This window comes from Silene latifolia, chromosome 2, assembly GCF_048544455.1.
Source record: "Silene latifolia isolate original U9 population chromosome 2, ASM4854445v1, whole genome shotgun sequence".
NCBI lineage: Eukaryota > Viridiplantae > Streptophyta > Magnoliopsida > Caryophyllales > Caryophyllaceae > Silene > Silene latifolia.
In genome coordinates, this window is record NC_133527.1 from 85,310,736 (window position 1) to 85,330,087 (window position 19,352).

Consider the following 19,352-nt stretch of genomic DNA (forward strand, 5'->3'; position numbering starts at 1 on the left):
TTAATTTTAGGGCTCGAAATTTTAGAATTTTTAGCTCCTGGAAATTGTTCCAAAATGTACAAAATTTTATTTTAAGTCATTTCAATTTTTATGGTTTGATTTAGAATTAAATCGTAAAAATTGTCGCTTTACCGATTAAATTGTGAAATTGTTTTAAATAAATTTTAAAAACAAAAATTTTCACTTGCATGGCATTTTTGGTGTAAGAACGAAATGTTCATGGCTTTGAAATTTATTTCTCCATAAATTTTTAAATTAAATGGAATTTTTGTATGATAATTGTGAATTATTATATCATTTTTGTCATAATTGTGTTTTAATTCCCATATAAATTCAAGATAATTGTTGAGAATAATTATTTTGATATTAGACCAGATTATTATGATGAATAAGTCTTAAAAGTGTTTTAAGAATTGATTATGAATTTTTTTATTGGTAAAAAATTCCGTCAAAGCAAGCTCAAATGATCGTTGTTGGTAAGTTAGACGATTTGGCATGTCATTTTCCATAATGCATTTTATTATTCATTTAGATGAATGGTTTTTAGAATTATAATTATGTAATTTTTTCCTAATATGGCCATAGGTAGAAGTTGGTATTTCCCGAAATGTAAGGGAATATCGACTTGTTTTGTAAGTAATTGCGATTTCGCATCGCCCGATTTGTAATTAATTAATAGTTTTATTTTAATTTTATTAAAAATTGTATAATAGGGTATTGTTATGTAATTTAATTATTAGTAATTAGATGAAGCATCTAAAGACGGAGTTTTCATGAAGACGGTGTTTTCGGAAAGGCGTTCCGAAATCCTAAAGAAGGAGGCCAATTTATGAAGACTCAAGGAACCAAGGAGTTGGTTTCCAAAGTGTAATAATTTTAGTTAATTAGATTAACTAGGTGGCCATATTAGGACTTGTTTGTTTTAATTCTTCTTTGCATTCATGCCAAATCGTCACTACATGTTTTATTTTTGTTGTTATCGATTTAATTGTCTAGCATTCACTAATTTAGTTCACTTAAAAGTGATAGACAATTAAATTGATAAGATCTCTCACATTTGTTTAAAATTGAGACTAAGCCTTACCAAATAATAGCACCTATGAATCCCTTCTTCATTAGAGGTAGGTTCGGATCACCGAGGTACACTCTTTTTACGTTGGGTAAGTAGGGTAATAAAAGTTATTACGCGTGAAAATTGGTTGGACTCAACGGGATAAATATGGGTTGAATCAGTCCACCGTGCCCATATTTATTCTGGGGCTAAAAGATAGATTTTAAGAAAATCCATCAACCAAGAGTTCTAGTAGTAGAATCAGTCAAAGTTGTTGACTCACCAAATTAATATAAATATGGGTTGAATCGGTCCACCGTGCCCGTGTTTATATAAAATTGGATCTTGGAATCATTTATATAATTCAGTGGGAGATCATTATATAAATGGGAACTTGTTAAATAGTTTCACAAGTTAAATATTTCTAGACGATAAATGTTAATCTTTCCTTTCTTTCCTTTGTAGTAATCACGATGACTTCTACTAGTGAAACCGCCACCATAGCTAGAGATTCATGGCTACGTTCTTTTATGGACAAATATGTTTTAAAAGCCGACGGTAGTAATTTTAAAGATTGGGAGGAACAACTTCGATTAGCTGTCGTAGGTGATGGCAAATTACGCTACCTTGTCGATCCCTCTCCCCCTTCGCCTAGTACTAGTGCCACTGTCGATGTAAGGGAGGCTTTTTCAAATTATCAAAAGGAATCCGCTGCAATAAAAAATGTTTTGATTTTTTCAATGGATCCTGCTTTACAAAGGCAATGTGTCAAGTTTCGCGATGCACATGAAGTATTCTCGAGGCTTTCTACTATGTTTTCTCAAGCCCCGAGAATAATTAAATATGAGAGCGCAGTTCATTTCTTTGAGGCTAACCTCAAAGATGGTCAACCTGTAAGTTCACACGTACTTAAAATGATTGAGTACGTGGATACTTTAGAGGGGTTGTGATGCAAGATCCCCGACGAACTTGTGGTGGACCGAGTGCTCCACTCTCTCTCGCACGTTAAGGGATTTACCCAATTTAGGGTAAATTACAATATGACAAACATGAGAAAGAGTTTACATGAGCTCCATTCTCTGCTTGTGCAAGCAGAGAAGGACATGGGATTGAGTGGGAGTACGAGGAAAGATGTGCTTGCGATTAACGTGAAGGGGAAGAAGCAGTTTAAGAGAAACGCAGGTAAGAAGCCCGTTCAGGTGGAGGTAAAAGGTAAAGCAATTGCGAATTGCTCTACCAAGCCAAAACCTATAAAGGGTAATCATCTTAAAGATACTTGTAATTATTGTAATAACAAGGGACATTGGAGGCGTAATGGTACTAAGTACCTGAATGACATAAAAGCTGGCATTGTGAAGCCAACATGTAATTTCTCAACCGAATCTTTTATGATAGACATAAATTATGTTTCAAATACAACTTGGGTATTAGATACTGGTTGTGTTTCTCATTTATGCAATCATTTGCAGGGCCTAAAAAGCATAAGAAAGCTAAACAAGGGTGATGTCGATCTCCGAATGGGAAACGGGTCTAAAGTAGCTGCCGTCTCAGTAGGAACTTATGTACTTAGTTTAGCTTCGGGGTTGGAGTTACATCTTAATAATTGTTATTTTGTACCAACGCTATCTAGAAATATAATATCCGTATCTGTGTTAGACACAGAAGGGTTTTCTTTTGTAATTAAAAACAAGTGTTGTACTTTTTCCCTTAATGGGATTGTATATAGCCAAGCTATTTCAATCAATGGAATTTATATTCTAGATACCTGCAACGATGTTTATCATTTAGGTAGTAAAAGACTCAAAACAGGTGATCCTGATCTATCTTATTTATGGCATTGTCGATTAGGACACATCAACGAGAAGCGTATTAAAAGACTAGTGTCGACTGGTGTAATTAAACCTTTTGATTTCGAATCATTTGGTACATGCGGATCTTATCTTCTTGGCAAGATGACTCGTTCACCTTTTCTAGGAAAGGGATATCGAGCTAGTGAGTTGTTGGGTTTAATACATACCGATGTATGCGGTCCAATGACAGTCACTGTTAGAGGTAATTATGACTATTTCATTACTTTTACCGATGACATGAGTAGATATGGGTATATCTACTTAATTAGGTATAAAAGTGAAGCTTTTGATAAGTTCAAAGAGTTTCAGAATGAAGTAGAAAACCAATTAAATAAGAAGATTAAAGCATTACGATCAGATCGTGGTGGGGAATATTTAAGCAATGACTTTAAAGATCACCTTATAAACTGTGGTATTGTATCTCAGTTAACTCCTCCTGGCACACCACAATTAAATGGTGTGGCTGAAAGGAGGAATCGAACTTTATTAGATATTGTTCGATCGATGATGAGTCAAATAGAGTTACCTAAGTCATTCTGGGGTTTTGCCATTTTATCTGCTGTACAATCACTTAATAAAAGTCCCACTAAAGCAATTGACAAAACTCCATATGAGATATGGAAAGGGAAAGTCCCGAATCTGCGATACATGAAAGTATGGGGTTGTGATGCTTATGTCAAGAGCAAGTCTGACGATAAACTTGCACCTCGTTCTGAAAAGTGTATTTTTGTAGGCTACCCTAAGGAAACTTGTGGATATTACTTCTACAATAGTAACGAGAACAAAGTGTTTGTGGCTCATGAAGCTGTCTTTCTAGAAAAAGAGTTTATTTCTAGAAGACAGAGTGGGAGAAAATTTGAACTTGAGGAAGTTCAAGAGCCACAAACTGATATGACAATACAGGAAGATGTTCCTTCTACATCTGAATCAGTTATTGTTCCCTCTGAACCTAGGAGGTCAGAAAGGCTTAGTCGCCAGCCTGATAGATACCTTGGTATTATCGAGGAAGATGGTGACTATGAGGTTTTACTTTTAGAAAGTGATGAACCCAAGACCTATAAAGCAGCTATTATGAGTTCTGATTCTAAGCTATGGCTCGAGGCCATGCAATCCGAAATGGATTCCATGTACGATAATCAGGTATGGGACCTGGTTGACTTACCTAAAGATGTTCGACCTCTTCAATGTAAGTGGATATTCAAGATTAAAATCGGCATGGATGGACATAAAGATGTCTATAAAGCTAGATTGGTTGCAAAAGGTTTCACCCAGGTTCATGGTTTACACTATGATGAAACTTTTGCACCAGTTGCTATGCTTAGATATGTTCGGATAATGTTAGCGATTGCTGCATTTCATGATTATGAGATATGGCAAATGGATGTCAAAACCGCTTTCCTGAACGGGTTTCTGGAAGAGGAAGTGTTCATGACACAACCTGAGGGTTTTGTTGATCCTAAAAATCCTAACAAAGTATGCAAACTTAAGAGATCCATTTATGGTCTTAAGCAAGCGTCAAGGAGTTGGAATCATCATTTTGATCATGTTATTAAACAGAATGGTTTTTCTCGAAGTGTTGAGGAACCATGTTTATACATGAAGTTTAGTGGGAGTAAAGTTGTTTTCTTACTTCTTTATGTGGACGACATATTACTCATTGGGAATGATGTTGATATGCTTGCTTCTGTTAAGAAGTGGTGGGGAAATCACTTCCAAATGAAAGATTTGGGAGAAGCTCAACGCATCTTGGGTATCCGGATCTATAGGGATAGATCCAAAAGGATATTAGCATTGAGTCAAGAAGCCTATATTGATAAGATTCTTGGCCGATTCAATATGAAAAACTCCAAGAGAGGTTTTCTACCTATGGGCAGTGGGATCACTTTGAGTAAGTCACAGTGTCCTACTTAGCCTAAGGATATTGAACGCATGAAATCGATTCCCTATGCTTACGCTTTTCGATCGATCATGTATGCTATGATGTGTTCTCGTCCTAACGTCTCGTATGCTTTGAGTATGATGAGTCGTTTTCAGAAAACTCCAGGTGAGAGTCACTGGATAGCCGTCAAGAATATTCTGAAGTACTTGAGAAGGACTAAAGATTCATTCTTAGTGTTTGGAGGAGAATCTGAATTACATGTAAGAGGTTATACGGATGCCAGTTTCCAAACCGATAGGGATGATTTGAAATCCCAGGCTGGTTTTGTCTTTTTGTTGAACGGAGGGGCGGTTTGCTGGAGAAGTTTCAAAGAGTCTGTGACTGCTGATTCTACAACGGAAGCTGAGTACATTGCAGCCTCTGAAGCTGCAAAGGAAGCTGTTTGGATTAGGCACCTTTTAGAGGGACAGAAAGTAGTTTCGACCGCCGAGGATCCTATCACTTTGTATTGTGATAACAGTGGGGCTATTTTTCAAGCAAAAGAGCCCAAGTCTAGTAATAAGTCTAGACATGTACTTAGGAAATTTCATGTAATTAGAGATTTAATCGAAAGAAAAGAAATTACAGTTTGTAAGGTTGGGACAACTGACAACATCGCTGATCTTTTAACCAAGCCATTGTCTCAAGCTAAACATGATAGTCATGTAGTTTCGATGGGGTTGAGATGAATGCCAGAACTGTTGTAAATTATATGATATGTAATAATCAAAATATTGTATTTATTATTTCATATATGATAAGTTGCATTTATCGTTATATTCGGTTTATGTCCAATTTATATACTTTGTTTTCTCCAAATAGGTTGTAAAGACAATGTCGAACCCTATTAAGTGAACTGGATTAACATTTTATTTTGTCCCTAGTTACTTAATGAGGTGACATCTCGGAGTGACTAGATTGTAAGGCGATAGATGACAGGTTCGACTGTCATATGGTCATGGTGATGACTGGTCGATTACATAGGCATATTGTGAGACAATTTGTCGGACAATGACCGTTTGTAGAGTTCTTTTGTTGCTAGGTCGTGGCGAGGACTTCTATTTATTCCTTCGAGTCAATTCTTTAGATTGGTGACTATTTGTCTGAGTTGGTACGGTTTTCCGGTGGCTTTGGTTTTTGTTCTAGATCGCACCGTAAAAGGAGGCCGATGAACATTTACTGGGTCGTTGTGATCTGTATCGAATAAAGAAAATAGGTCAACAGGATTGTCCTTTTTAGTCATATTTTATCTCAAGGCCACTCGAGGAGAGATGACTGTGAATGCGTGGCCACGCTCGGATGCGATCTAGAGTAGATTATCCGGTCAGACAGTCATTCTCCTGGTCGAGGAAACCAATTTATGATATGATCACGTGCAAGAACGACCTGAAAGACATCTTGCATTGAGTGGGAGATATTATTGGACAAGAGAATTGGTAACGCACACTTGTGTCGGACAAGTGGGAGATTTTTGGAGTAGTGTCTTCCACAATAAGTGCGTTTACATAATAAATCTCGTAAAAGGAATATCAGGGATTTATTTATTTTATTGTCAGATGGTCATCATTAATCGGTAATGATTGGCTTACTAGAGTTTGACGTTACTATCGTGTGACGGCGGTGATCAGCTGATCCCTTTATGTCACACCTATAGGATGACGCCCAAATAGAATAAATTAATTGTTTGTATGAGATACGAGATAATTAATTCCTTGTATTATTTGACTTTTAATTAGTCACGTAAATGTATTATTTGATGACGGGTTACGAACTCGGGACAAGGAGATTTGTTATTTAATTATGTGATATTTAAATAATAAATTTATTAGAATTTATTAATTAATTAATTTTATACGATATGTATATGTTTTGAGGTGGATTTAATTAGCTATTAAATTTTACAAGAGGTTGTAAAATTAGCTAAATGGGTTAATATTGACACATTGTATGTTGATAAAATGGTCTTATGATTATTTAATAGTTAAGTAGTCATTGGTAGTTAATTTATATTATTTAAGTTTTAAATAATCAAATTAATATTTAATTATGTCAGATAATTAAATATAAGACTTATAAGCATTTGTGGGGCAAATGTCGAAAATCGAAATGGACCCGAAGGGAACCATTTGGACAGATTTTTATACACTACTAATACACTCATTGTGAGTGGAAAAGGTAGGCATTTCCCACTAACATTTGTATGTGAATTGTATACTTTTGCATGCCTATATATACCTAAGTCATTCCATCATTTCTTAGGTTGGAAATTTGAAGAAAAATTGGTCTTTGTGTGCTTGTTGTGGATGGTTCATATACACCATCAAAAGACCTTATTTTTCTTCTTATTTTGTTCATCCTTTTACAATAAACACATATAAAAGTAAACTAATAATATTATCAAGGTAATAATATTAATTAGTACATCAAATATACATATTACAAAGTTACTACTACTATTAACTAGTTATTAATTTTAGTAGTATTTTGGGCTTATCTTGGGTGCCACCTTAGGAGATTACCTATTTTGGTAATTTTGGTGTATTTGGAGGATCATCCACATTCATATAGCTCAAGAACTACAAAGGTAGGAGACCATTGTAGTGCCCTTACTTGCCTTATACAATGTAAGGAACTTTTGTCTTAAGATGGTTTAATACCATCTTTTATACTTTAATTTGCATGCATGTAGATTTAGACCACTTTAAATTAATTTGTAATCATAAGATGAGTATTAATTTGGTCTAAATAACTAACATAAATACCCCTTTGTACTACCTAGATAGTAAGCCATCTTAATACTCTTTTAATCAAGTTGTAATCAACTAGTAATCTCATCTTAATCTTGTAATCAACTCTTAATCTAGTCTTAATACAAATCTCATTCCTTAATCTTTCCTTAATTTCTCTATTGTTCATCATTTATTTTGGGTAATTAGAAGATTATTTGGGTTTATTTGGGGGATTGACAACCTTCCATCAATCATCAAGTACTTCTATTATTCATTGCTTTATTATTTGGAATCATCTTCATAGGTATAATTCTCCCTTAATCCTTTTGGTTATTGTTAATTATTTTCATTTGTTAATCATGTTTTGCCTTGCTACTATGATTGACAACCTTGTTAGCATGTTAAACTTGATAATGAGTGAGTAGTTTCCTTAGCTAGGGTTAATGGGTAATTAGGGGAAACCAACATGGGGATTGATTCATGCTTAATCTAATATGTTTTCATAATTAATTTGCTTGCTTGTTGTGATTCCAACTTATGCACATGTTATGTTTGATGAAATGCGAGCCTATGAATCCTTGCATTTTTTACCCATCACTTATCTTTTCAATGAGATTTGTAAGACATAAACCAACTCGAGTCTCATTAGACCATGCATATAGTTGGATAGGAAGGATTAAGTCGACTTGTAGGTGTTGTACAATCTAATCGATTCGGCTCCGGGACCCAAACCTTATTAGGGATTGTAAGATATACACTAACTCGATCCCATCACAACAATAAGTGCTTGTATCTAGTAGAGAATATGTTTGTATGATCAAATCCCATGAATCCCCTATGAACCCATGACACCCTAGTGCTTTTAATCATTTGTTTACATCTCATTTTAATCATCTTGCTTTTTTTTCTTGCTTTACTTTTATATTGTTGATTTGTTTAGTTGATCTCCTATCTCAACTCAAATTGTGACACCCTTAGACACAACCATTTGCAATTGAAAATCCTACATCAATACCCATCCCTTGGGATCCGACCTTTACTTGCCTCTTTACTAAGAGTAGTTTGTGAAGTTATAAATATTGTTTTGGTGAGGTGAGTTTTGACGATGAGTATAAACATTCAACACCATGTCATAAGCATGCAACTAGTGGAATGATTGCATGCAAGTTGATTATAAACGAAATGCAAAAGTAAAAATGTTGTCCAACAACATAAGCATTTTAGCCAACATGTAAAAAATGGACCATTTTAATTTTGTAATGTTTGTCACATAAACATAAGAATCATATATTTATTTATCTTATATAAATAAGTATTAGTTTTATCATATAATAATTATATATTGTAAACTAATAATTAATATATACTTAACTCTTAAGTGATAGTTATGTCATTATATTAAAATATAATAGGTCCTATAATGACCATTTAAATTAATTTACAATCCTTTGTAAATAAAATCAACAAATAACCGGCCTCTACCTCTAAAAATACAAAACCTCGATTAATTTAACGAATTAACGCTTAATTATTAAATTAAATCTTATTTAATCACATTATAATAAGATATAAAATTTCATTAGTCAACCATCGCATAATTGAATAATAAACTTGTGTTGACTCGAGTTCTAAACTCGACTTCAACAATCTTACACAACTAAATAAATATACATATATTAAATATAAGGAACTGATCAACCTGTATCAAATACATTTGATCAGTTAATAATTTGGATTCCATCTATAGGTGTGACTCAAGGGATCAACTGATCACCACCGTCAAATGACAGTAACGTCAAACTCTAGTCAGCCAATCGTTACCGATAAATGTTGATCAGTTGACAATATAATGTATCATCCCTTATGTATTGTTATTATGAGATTTAAATATGTGATCACACTATTGTTGAGGACAAGTACTCCAACAATCTCCCACTTGTCCGAGACAAGTGTGCGTCACCAATTCTCTTGTCCTATTATATCTCCCACTCAATGCAAGGTGTCTTACAGGTCGTACTTGCATGTGATCATATCTAGAGTGGTTTCCTCGATCTGGAGAGTAACTGTTTGACCGGAATTATCTACCGTAGATACCTTCCGAGGGTGGCCACGCATTTCCAGTTCACTACTCCTCGAGTGGCCCAGAGATTTAGATAACCCGGACAAGGGGGTTGACAATTCCTATCGCACTGTTCCCTTTGTTCAGCCACAGTTCATGATGACCCAAAAGATGCCCATTTGCACTCCATATTCGGAAGTCGTAGAGCAAAAATCAAAGCCAATCAGAAACTGTGCCGACTGAGGCGAATAGTCTCTAGTCAAAGAATCGACTCAAAAAGAATAGTATAGTAGTCCTCGCAACGACCACGCTATATGAATTTCAAGAACTCTATAAGCGGTCACTGCCCAACAGAGTGTCCCATACAGTCTGCCTATGTGATCGTCTAGTCATCTTTCATGACCCTATGACACTTGAACTTGCCATCAACCGACTCACACTCTAGTCACTAGGAGATGTCACCTCATATAAGTGACTAGGGGCCAATACTATGTTAATCCAGTTCACTTTAATAGGGTTCAACGTTGTCCTTACAACCTATTTGGATATAACAAAGTAATAAAAGAGTTTTAAAATAAACTCAAACGATAAATGCGATTATCATATATGAACAAACAAAAATAATGTAATCATTTCATTTCCCATAATCTAATACAAATTAGGCATGCGTTTAAGACCCATGGAAACTACATGTTGGTCGTGCTTAGCCTGTGACAATGGCTTGGTTAGAGGATGAGCAATATTATCATATGTCCCAACCTTAGAAATTGCTATTTTTTTCCTTTCAATGTAATCTCTAATGACATGAAATTTTCTAGGTACATGTCTAGACTTGTTTCTAGACTTGGGTTCTTTAGCTTGAAATATGGCCCCACTGTTATCACAATAAAGTGTGATAAGATCTTTAGTGGAAGGAACTACTCCTAGCCCCTCTAAGAACTGCCTAATCCATACGGCTTCCTTGGCAGCTTCAGATGCTGCAATGTACTCAGCCTTCGTTATAGAATCCGCAAGGACTGAATCTTTAAAGCTTCTCCAGCTAACCGCACCATCATTTCTCATGAAAACAAAGCCAGCTTGGGATTTCATATCATCCCTATCAGTTTGAAAGATCGAGTCGGTATATCCTTTCACACATAGCTCGGAATCTCCTCCAAACACCAAGAATGAATCCTTAGTCGTTCTCATGTACTTAAGGATATTCTTGACGGCTATCCAGTGACTCTCACCTGGATTAGCTTGATATCTTCTCACCATGCTCAAAGCATATAAGACATCGGGACGTGTGCATATCATGGCATACATGATCGATCCAACAGCGGAGGCATAAGGAATCGATTTCATGCGTTCAACATCTTCGGGTTCAGTGGGTGACTGTGACTTGCTCAAAGTAATCCCACTACCCATTGGAATAAACCCCTCTTGGATTTATCCATGCTGAAACGACGAAGAATCTTATAAATATAAGACTATTGACTTAATGCCAATATCCTTTTAGGTCTATCTCTATAGATCCGGATACCTAATATGCATTGTGCCTCTCCTAAATATTTCATCTGGAAATTATTTCCCAACCACACCTTTATGGAGGTAAGCATCGGTACATCATTCCTAATGAGTAGTATGTCATCTACATACAAGATAAGGAAGACAACTTTGCTCCCACTAAACTTCATGAATAAACATGGTTCCTCGATACTTCGAGCGAAACCATTTTCTTTTATCACATGATCGAAACGATGATTCCAACTTCTCCATGCTTTCTTAAGACCATAGATGGATCTCTTAAGTTTGCATACTGTTGGGCCCAGAATTACCCTGCCTTACTAGACAAGAATCAGGCAATGTCCAAGGCCAAAATCTAAACAAGACATACTTAAAGCCAGGCATTTGGAGTGCCTGGATAGGCACCAAGCTGGAGAGAAACTCAGGATAAACAACTACTAGGCCTGGCCTGAAAAGACATCACGTCAGGCACAAGGGTAGTATCATCAAAGCTGGACAGGAGACAAGAGAAACACGATCAGGCCATATAAACAAAATCCCTATAAACGAGGAAGCCCTATTCAAAGGAAGAACATAGAGGAAATGATCAAGGGCAACGGCTGGAATGAAGAATGGGTCAATCAACCACTTTCGGGTAAATAGGGCACGAGTCCTATTTACCAGGAAACCCTAAACAAACTTGAGGAGACCGTTTTGAAGCTACTATAAATAGAAGAGAAGACTAGAGAAGAGACATAGATACTCACTCACTCGTATACCCACACTACTACTCTCATTCTTGTATTCAACATATAATTGAGCAACACTATTAGCCTGTCACGCCTGACATACAAATTCCCTGTTAGGCTACTTAAAATCATAGTGAAAATCCCTTCATAGCATCCACACGACCCCTACCAAAGAAGTAAAGAGCAGCATCCTTATACCTGCCCTGTACCAAATCCCGCTCAACGGCCAATTCCTCATTTACCTTTAGCTGCTCCTGCATAGCCTGCTTCTCAGCCTTTAACTCCTCCTGGACAATATCAAATTTTGCCTGAAGAGCTTTCAGTGCATCTTGAACAAAATTTAACTTGGATGACTCCACCACCAACCGAGCCTTCCCTGCCTCATTGTCCTCTTTCAAAGAATGATTCTCGGCCTTTGTTGCTTCCAACTCAGCCTTAAACTTGACAGCATCTTTTTTCAGAATCTGCACCTCCCAATCCAAGGTATCTTTGAGGTTGTTAATAGAATCCAGCTGGCAGGCACCCCTCAACATATCATTTACATTATGACAAGAAATATATCCCTATTTCAGCCCACATAAAACAAAAAAAAATACCAACATAAAAACAGACAAAAAGGAAAATACCTCCTGAAGCATAGTGATCAGATTGGCAACATAATCCCTGGTGCGGTACATGGCAGCCAAAGCACGAGCAGAAGAATCCTCTACCTGATACTTATAATAAGGATCATCAACTATAAAAGATTCAGCCTGGATCTGTTCCTTTGCAAATTGAACTTAATCCAGCCGAGCCCTAACCCCCTTAACCTCATGAACCCCTCCTGATGATTCATCTACCCTTTTTCTCTTTTCAGCCCGACCAGCCTCATCCACAACCTTCTCAGGGGATACCATATGTACCTCCTGAACAGGTTCTTGAATTTGCACTGCACTATGACTCCCTGTAGCCTCACTACTCTTGGATTTCTCCCCTGTAATCTGAGAAATGCCTGCCTTCACCAGGGATAAACCAAAACTAGCTATCCTAGCAGAAGCCCTAGTAGCTGCACAAAGAGATTCTACATCAGTAATATAAACACAGATTCAAACAAAAAAAAAATCTTCAAAAAAAAGGCAAGAAAACTTACTGCCTGATAAAGAAGCCCCTGAAGCTTTAGCACCCTTCACAGGTTTGTAAGTGCTCAGTTTAGCTTTCTTGAAGCGGGGCGTAGGTGCCTGCCCCAGGCAGGCCATGTCCTTTCCTCTTCAGGCAACGCCATAAAGGCAGCAATCCGGTCAGCCGGCCCCTCAGCATCAGGATCATTTACCCAATCAGTCACTATAAAATCAAGTAAGCATATTTTCAAAAAAGTATAAATCATCTCTAACCAGAATACAATGCAGGAAAAGAAAAATTACCTCCCTCAACAGCAGGGAAATGGAGATAAACCAGATCAGGGGCAATAAAGTCAGCCCTGATGAATATATAGGTCTGGTCCCATCCTTTATCATCTTCTAAATCGAAGTTGGTAATCAGATGAGCCATCTTCAACCTGACTCGAAGATTAAACCGACCAGGGGAATGACTCTTCAAGTGATAGACGTTCTTGAAATCTTCCAGAGTGATGACCAACTTGTGTTTAGTACACAATTGCTCAACTGAATGGACGATCTTCCAAACCATTGGCATGAGTTGAAATGGAGGAACCCTGACAGCCCTGATAACCTCAGCCATGAAGGGTGAAAGTGGAAGCTAACATCCACCCTTAAACGCCCATTTAAAGATGCAAAACCAGTCTGGACTACTCCAATTGGCCGTGACTGGGCCGCTCTCAGGGATCCAAACCTCAGCTTCAGCAGGAATAAGACCCCTGCCTTTCAGATAATGTTCAAAGGTCGGCTTCAACTGGTTAGCCTCATGAAAAGAAGCACAAAAGCCTTCACAGGAGTATATTCAACCTCCTTGTATGACATTGACATAATTTATGGAGGAGCAGGAACCTCCATAACCTCCATAAGCTCATCCTCAGGGATGATCTCTGGAACATCAACAACAACAGGAGTTTTCTCAACCCCAGCAGCAGCTTTCGATGCAGCCGTCTTTCTTCTCCCCCCAGCCATTGTTTTAGATTTAATTGAAGGATTGATTTTTTTGGTTTCAAAGAAAGGTTGATTTCACAAGAGAATTTTGGAAGAGATAGAAATTATAGAGAGTTGAAAAATAAGAATGTGAAAGAAAAACGGACGTTCCAAGGGTTTTATAGCCGCAAAAGCACAACGGGTAGCACAAGTGGAAAAATCCAATCATGACTCTCCTAGGGTTTGATGAACCTACCTCATTAATGAGTACTAGCCGTTATACAAGTTGAAAAGAACTCAAACTCTTTTCCGGTAAAATATTCTTATACATTTCTTGCCTGACCCGAATCTTTTATCTCCTTATCCCTGGCCAGATCCACTGGGAATAAGAAGAAAAGGGGCAATTGTTGGGCCCAGAATTACCCTGTCTGACTAGACAAGAATCACGCAATGTCTAAGGCCAAAATCCGAACAAGACATAATTAAAGCCAGGCATTTGGAGTGCCTGGACAGGCACCAAACAGGAGAGAAACTCAGGATAAACAACTACTAGGCCTAGCCTGAAAAGACACCACGTCAAGAACAAGGGTAATACCATCAAAGCTGGGCAGGGGAAAAGAGAAACACGATCAGGCCATATAAACAAAATCCCTATAAACAAGGAAGACCTATTCAAAGGAATAACATAGAGGAAAAGATCAAGGGCAACGTCTGGAATGAAGAATGGGTCAATCAACCACATCCGCGCAAATGGGGCATGAGTCCTATTTACCAGGTAACCCTAAACAAACTTGAGGAGACCGTTTTGAAGCTACTATAAATATAAGAGAAGACTAGAGAAGAGACATAGATACTCACTCACTCGTATACCTACACTACTACTCTCATTCTTGTATTCAACATATAATTGAGCAACACTCTTAGCCTGTCACGCCTGACATACAAATTCCCTGTTAGGCTACTTAAAATCATAGTGAAAATCCCTTCATAGCATCCACACGACTCCTACCAAAGAAGTAAAGAGTAGCATCCTTATACCTGCCCTGTACCAAATCCCGCTCAACAGCCAATTCCTCATTTACCTTTAGCTGCTCCTGCATAGCCTGCTTCTCAGCCTTTAACTCCTCCTGGACAATATCAAATTTAGCCTGAAGAGCTTTCAGAGCATCTTGAACAAAATTTAACTTGGATGACTCCACCACCAACCGAGCCTTCCCTGCCTCATTGTCCTCTTTCAAAGAATGATTCTCGGCCTTTGTTGCTTCCAACTCAGCCTTAAACTTTACAGCATCTTTTTTCAGAATCTGCACCTCCCAATCCAAGGTATCTTTGAGGTTGTTAATAGAATCCAGCTGGCAGGCACCCCTCAACATATCATTTACATTCTGACAAGAAATATATCCCTATTTCAGCCCACATAAAACAAAAAAAAAATACCAACATAAAAACAGACAAAAAGGAAAATACCTCCTGAAGCATAGTGATCAGATTGGCAACATAATCCCTGGTGCGGTACATGGCAGCCAAAGCACGAGCAGAAGAATCCTCTACCTGATACTTATAATAAGGATCATCAACCATAAAAGATTCAGCCTGGATCTGTTCCTTTGCAAATTGAACCTCATCCAGCCGAGCCCTAACCCCCCTAACCTCATGAACCCCTCACGACGATTCATCTACCCTTTTTCTCTTTTCAGCCCGACCAGCCTCATCTACAACCTTCTCAGGGGATACCATATGCACCTCCTGAACAGGTTCTTGAATTTGCACTGCACTATGACTCCCTGTAGCCTCACTACTCTTGGATTTCTACCCTGTAATCTGAGAAATGCCTGCCTTCACCAGGGATAAACCAAAACTAGCTATCCTAGCAGAAGCCCTAGTAGCTGCACGAAGAGATTCTACATCAGCAATATAAACACAGGTTCAAATAAAAAAAATCTTCAAAAAAAAGGCAACAAAACTTACTGCCTGATAAAGAAGCCCCTGAAGCTTTAGCACCCTTCACAGGTTTGTAAGTGCTCAGTTTAGCTTTCTTGAAGCGGGGCATAGGTGCCTCCCCCAGACAGGCGAGCCATGTCCTTTCCTCTTCGAGCAACGCCATAAAGGCGGCAATCCGAATCCGGCACACCAAATTTCAAAGATCGTGGATCATTTCCCAATCAGTCACTATAAAATCAAGTAAGCATATTTTCAAAAAAGTATAAATCATCTCTAACCAGAATACAATGCAGGAAAAGAAAAATTACCTCCCTCAACAGCAGGGAAATGGAGATAAACCAGATCAGGGGCAATAAAGTCAGCCCTGATGAATATATAGGTCTGGTCCCATCCTTTATCATCTTCTAAATCGAAGTTGGTAATCAGATGAGCCATCTTCAACCTGACTCGAAGATTAAACCGACCAGGGGAATGACTCTTCAAGTGATAGACGTTCTTGAAATCTTCCAGAGTGATGACCAACTTGTGTTTAGTACACAATTGCTCAACTGAATGGACGATCTTCCAAACCATTGGCATGAGTTGAAATGGAGGAACCCTGACAGCCCTGATAACCTCAGCCATGAAGGGTGAAAGTGGAAGCTAACATCCACCCTTAAACGCCCATTTAAAGATGCAAAACCAGCCTGGACTACTCCAATTGGTCGTGACTGGGCCGCTCTCAGAGATCCAAACCTCAGCTTCAGCAGGAATAAGACCCCTGCCTTTCAGATAATGTTCAAAGGTCGGCTTCAACTGGTTAGCCTCATGAAAAGAAGCACAAAAGCCTTCACAGGAGTATATTCAACCTCCTTGTATGACATTGACATAATTTCTGGAGGAGCAGGAACCTCCATAACCTCCATAAGCTCATCCTCAGCGATGATCTCTGGAACATCAACAACAACAGGAGTTTTCTCAACCCCAGCAGCAGCTTTAGATGCAGCCGTCTTTCTTCTCCCCCAGCCATTGTTTTATATTTAATTGAAGGATTGATTTTTTTGGTTTCAAAGAAAGGTTGATTTCACAAGAAAATTTTGGAAGAGATAGAAATTATAGAGAGTTGAAAAATAAGAATGTGAAAGAAAAACGGACGTTGCAAGGGTTTTATTCCGCAAAAGCACAACGGTTAGCACAAGTGGACAAATCCAATCATGACTCTCCTAGGGTTTGATGAACCTACCTCATTAATGAGTACTAGCCGTTATAGAAGTTGAAAAGAACTCAAACTCTTTTTCGGTAAAATATTCTTATACATTTCTTGCCTGGCCCGAATCTTTTATCTCCTTATCCCTGGCCAGATCCACTGGGAATAAGAAGATAAGGGGCAATTGTTGGGCCCAGAATTACCCTGCCTGACTAGACAAGAATCAGGCAATGTCTAAGGCCAAAATCCGAACAAGACATAATTAAAGCCAGGCATTTGGAGTGCCTGGACAGGCACCAAACAGGAGAGAAACTCAGGATAAACAACTACTAGGCCTAGCCTGAAAAGACACCACGTCAGGCACAAGGGTAATATCATCAAAGCTAGGCAGGGGAAAAGAGAAACACGATCAGGCCATATAAACAAAATCCCTATAAACAAGGAAGACCTATTCAAAGGAATAACATAGAGGAAAAGATCAAGGGCAACGTCTGGAATGAAGAATGGGTCAATCAACCACATCCGCGCAAATGGGGCACGAGTCCTATTTACCAGGAAACCCTAAACAAACTTGAGGAGACCGTTTTGAAGCTACTATAAATATAAGAGAAGACTAGAGAAGAGACATAGATACTCACTCACTCGTATACCCACACTACTACTCTCATTCTTGTATTCAACATATAATTGAGCAACACTCTTAGCCTGGCACGCCTGACATACAAATTCCCTGTCAGGCTACTTAAAATCATAGTGAAAATCCCTTCTGTCTTGGTGCCCATGGTTTTTTCCCTTATTCCCAGGGTTTTTCCACGTATAAAATCTTTTGCCTTTACTTTTTATTCAATTGTATATTTAGATATAGGAGTCAGACGAGTTAAATTGAGTTAGATCACCCCTCAAATCTTCCCTGGTAAGACATTCTTATTCAGTAAAATCCTGCTAAAACACATACCATGTTAGGATTCTTAGGATCTACAAAACCCTCGGGTTGTGTCATGTACACATGCTCCTCTAAATACCCATTTAGGAAGGCGGTTTTGACATCCATTTGCCATATTTCATAATCATGAAATGCGGCAATCGCTAACATGATCTGAATTGATCTATGCATGGCTACGGGGACAAAAGTTTCATCATAGTGTAAACCATGAACTTGAGTGAAACCTTTTGCAACTAACCTTGCTTTGTACACATCATCATGTCCATCTATGCCATTCTTTACCTTAAAAATCATTTACACTGAAGAGGTTTAACATCTTTAGGTAAATTAAATAAGTCCCATACTTGATTGTCATATATAGAGTTTATTTCGGATTGCATGGCTTTTAGCCATAGCTTTGAGTTGGGACTAGAAAGGGCCGCTTTATAGGGTATAGGTTCGTTACTTTCTAAAAGTAGCACGTCATAATCACCACCCATTTCGACAATAACTACGTATCTATCAGGTTGGCGACTGACTCTACCTGACCTTCTCTGTTCGGAAGGAACAATAACTGAATTGGACGATGAAGGAATGTCTTCTTGCGTCTCTTCTCCAGTTTGTGGTTTTTGAACTTCGTCAAGTTCAAATTTTCTCCCACTCTGTCTCCTAGAAATGAAATCTAATTCTAGGAAGACAACCTCATAAGCCACAAACACTTTGTTCTCATGACGGTTGTAGAAGTAATATCCACGAGATAGCTTCGGATAACTTACAAAGATACATTTGTCAGACTTTGGTGCTAGCTTATCGACAGACTTGTTCTTGACATAAGCTTCACAACCCCAAATTCTTAAGTATGACAAGTTAGGAACCTTTCCCTTCCATATCTCATATTGAGTCTTTTCAGCGGCTTTAGTTGGGCTTTGGTTTAATGATTGAATAGCTGTTTGGATTGCAAATCCCCAAAATGAATTTGGTAAATCCGTTTGACTCATCATGGATCGAACTATATCTAGTAAGGTTCGATTCCTCCTTTAGGCCACACCATTGAGTTGTGGTGTGCCAGGTGGAGTAAGTTTTGATACAATGCCACAATCTTTCAAGTGAGAATCAAATTCATTACTTAGATATTTACCACCACGATCGGTTCGCAATGCTTTAATATTTTTGTTTAATTGGTTCTCTACTTCACTTTGGAATTCCTTGAATTTCTCAAAAGCTTCGCTCTTGTACTTCATTAAGTAGACATACCCATATCTACTTAAGTCGTCGGTGAAAGTGATGAAGTAGTCATAATTTTCTCTAGCGGTGATACTCATTGGACCACATACATCGGTATGTATTAGTCCCAATAGTTCACTTGCTCGTGTCCCTTTGCCACTAAAAGGAGCACGAATCA